The following is a 3,950-nucleotide window of genomic DNA, read 5'->3' on the forward strand; positions in this document are numbered from 1 at the left end:
AAAAAGAATCCTGTTGTAGCCAGGTGATGTGGCATACATCTTTAATCCCAGCAGTCCAAAAGCAGAGGCAGTTGGATCTCTCTGAATTTGAGGTCACCATGCTCTACAAAGTGAGTTCCAGGAAGTCAAGACTACACAATGAAATCCTGTCTTGGAAAAAAAAATCCTGGTGCAATAAAGTGTTTAATCAGGGACAGCAAGGTGGCTCAGCTAAAGCCATTTGCCACCAAGTCTGATGACCTAAATTCAATTCCTGGGACACATATGGTGGAAAGAGAGAACTAACTTCCTCAAGTTGTCTTCTGGTTTTAACACATACACACAGAGAGAGGGGGGAGAGAGAGAGAGAGAGTAACACAAGTGCAATTAAAATGGAGCATAGATCCATAGAAATATAAAATGGATAACAAAAGATAAAATAAAGAGAAGATTAAACATAAAAAGATAATAGCAATGAGTAAAAGCAATGTTTGAAGAAACTATGTCTTAATATTTGAGACTGCAACAAATCATGAGTCATATATAAATGAAACTAAAATAAAGTCCAAAGTGAGCTGCTTTTATCAGAGAAATAACAAAACATCAGATTCAAAGAGAAACATCCAGGAGCTTCAAATTAGGGGGACAAAAGCATAGCTTCTTTATAAAAAGGCTCCAAGTAAGTATATCTATTACACAATATAGAAAGCAGAATATAATGGGACACCTAAGGGAAGAATAACAGCTAACCTGAATATATTCGTTGTTAGGAAATGTTTCGCTTGCCTTTTTACCTTCTGTCTCTTTCTACTCTCTACTTTATTTTAGTAATATTTTTATTTTACCTTACCCAGCAGAATTTTGTCCAGTTTTTATTATTTTTTTAAAAATATACTCACATTTGGGTGCTGGAGAAATGACCAAAAAGTTAAGAATAGTTGCTGATCTTTCAGAGGGCCTGTGTTCTGTTCTCAGCACCCAAATTAAGAAGCTCAATGTGGGGGTGACCTCTTACTGCGTTCTCACGGCTCTTTCTGTTTGTGAGACCTGTGGCTCGACCCTGCTGATAGCAAGATGTCTTCAGGAAATGCAAAAATTGGGTATCCTGCTCCCAACTTCATAGCTACAGCTGTTATGCCAGATGGACAATTCAAAGATATCAGCCTACGTGAATACAAAGGAAAATATGTTGTGTTCTTCTTTTACCCTCTTGACTTTACTTTTGTGTGTCCCACGGAGATCATTGCTTTCAGTGACAGAGCAGATGAATTTAAGAAACTCAACTGCCAAGTGATTGGAGCTTCTGTGGATTCTCACTTCTGTCATCTGGCATGGATTAACACACCCAAGAAACAAGGAGGATTGGGACCCATGAACATTCCCTTAATATCAGATCCCAAGTGCACCATTGCTCAGAATTATGGAGTCTTAAAGGCTGATGAAGGTATCTCTTTCAGGGGCCTTTTTATTATTGATGATAAAGGTATCCTTCGACAGATAACAATAAATGATCTTCCCGTTGGCCGCTCTGTGGATGAGATTATACGACTAGTCCAGGCCTTCCAGTTCACTGACAAACATGGTGAAGTGTGCCCAGCTGGCTGGAAACCTGGCAGTGATACCATCAAACCTGATGTCAATAAGAGCAAAGAGTATTTCTCTAAGCAGAAGTGAGCACTGGACCATTTTTCTGCCAGGCAGCATTGAGCAGCCAGAAGAAACTCTTGTACTCTACTCATGCTTAAACACATGATGTGGTGTGATTCTAGATAAGCCTTTCCTACAGGGCTGGGGATGGATAGCCTTTCTTCCACTATTGGTTATGGTCTGAGCTGTGTTTTGGGCAGACCATCTTCTATCAGTCACAGAAAACAACCTGTTAATTCTTTTTTCTTCTTTTTTTAAGTATCTATTAAACGTGAATTCTGAGAACTTGGTGATTCATTCTTTAAAGGCAACATTGGAATTTTAAAAAGGACTTTATTTTCATGAGTAGGTGAAAGTGTTTGAGTGTTGTTTACCTTTTTTAAAAAGAATGTTTCCCCAGCATGTGTACCATTTACCTGCCTGTTGGATACCCTGGGACCATGTGGGTGCTGGGAATTGAACCTGGGTCTTCTATAAGAGCAACGGGGTTCCTAACCATTGAGCTGTCTCTCCAGTCTCTTAACTTTTGAGACAGGATCTCTCACTGATCTAGAACTTGATGTATATGTGAGGCTAGTAAGCTCTCAGGATCTACTTTTCTAGTGCTGGTTTTATAAGCATGGATTACCATAGTTGGCCTTTTGTTTTTCAAGACAGGGTTTCTCTGTGTAACAGCCCTGGCTGTCCTGGAACTATGTAGACTAGGCTGGCCTCTGAAAGATCTACCTGCCTATTTACTCTGTTTGGAATTAAAAGTGTGTGCCACCACAAAAAAAAAAAAAAAAAAAAAAAAGAAGCTCAATGTGTCCATGTGATGATCAACAATGACTACATCCTAAGACCCCTATGAGAAGACAATATTGCTTTTCCTCTCCTAAAGTTTACTCATTAGGAAGAAGCATCTAATGTCAAATCACTACAAAGATTCACAATGTAGAATGCAGTCACAACTAAATTATTTTGGACATTTAACTCTGGAAACACCTTCAAAAACATCAGTTTACAGTGTTAACAGAGGCCACTTGAGAAATCATTTAAAAACAAAAAAGGGAAATCCACTTGAGAAAGGGTTAAAAATCCATATAAGGACCTCACATTGGAAATGTTGAAAGTCACTGTACACAGACTTTAAACATCAATTAAGAAAGGGGTAATTGTTCAAATTCTGAAGCTTATGGTAGGATCAATGAAAAATATCATCTCTCCTAGTCAGTCATAGGAGACTTGATTTGAGATCATTTTCCAGTCAATGGAAGCTTGTAGTTTGAACTTGTTTTCTAGTTGGCATGACCAAACCCTTCAATAGGTCAGAACCAAAAGTCATGGACTCTAGAATGCTTGTAAGAGGCTCAACATTGACAGTAGGAATTATAAAAATACCTATAGCCAATAGTCACATGAAAAGTTAATATAAAACTGGAAACAAGTGTACATGTAGAGAACACGGCAATGGTATCTGATCAGGACCCTCTTGCTACATCATAAGATGATGAGGGCATCACCTACTGAGACAGGGCAAACGTGATAATGAGGTTTCTCCACTTGTCCTTATAAATCTACTTGTACCATCATAGGGATTCTGTTCATGATCATATCTAAACTCAAGTTACTGGGCAGGTATTGAAAACTCTGAGCAAGGGCTGGAGAGATGGCTTGGAAGTTAAGAGCACTGACTATTCTTTCAGAGGTTCTGAGTTCAATTCCCAGCAACACATAGTGGCTCACTGTAATGTGATCTGATGCCTTTTTCTGGTATGTCTGGAGACAGTGACTGTACTAGCATATATAAAGTAAATAAAATCTTTTTTAAAAAAAGAAAACACTGAGCAAAACTCTCACAAACACACTGTGTGATTCTTATCACACAGCAATAGATATTTTATTGCTTTGAACAGAAAAAAAAAAAAGTCTTGCTTCATCAGACCACAAATAGGCTGACATATGACAAGCAAGAGAAGTGGATCCCACATTTCTTCCTGTGTCCTCCCTTGAAAAGTACTATTGTGCCTGTGAGTAATGGGTACTTGCTGTGCACAGAAGGGGATAGATTGGGCAGGTTTATGTTAGAGAGAGCAATGAAGGTTATTATCTCTGGGCTTTGCCTTTTTTTTTCTCTGGACAGCTCTTGTCATAGAACAAGCTAATTAAGAGATAAGATGGGGAGCTGGAGAGATGGCTCAGTGGGTAAGAGCACTGACTGCTTTTCCGAAGGTCCTGAGTTCAAATCCCAGCAACCACATGGTGGCTCATAACCACCCATAATCCCATAATGAGATTTGACACCCTCTTCTGGCACATCTGAAGACAGCTACAGTGTACTTAAG

General features: G+C 39.0%; 1 pseudogene; it reads left to right on the forward strand.

Moving 5' to 3' along the window:
• On the forward strand, positions 981-2,395 carry Gm21399 (predicted gene, 21399; annotated as a pseudogene).

This window comes from Mus musculus, chromosome 8 (genome assembly GCF_000001635.26).
Source record: "Mus musculus strain C57BL/6J chromosome 8, GRCm38.p6 C57BL/6J".
Lineage (NCBI taxonomy): Eukaryota > Metazoa > Chordata > Mammalia > Rodentia > Muridae > Mus > Mus musculus.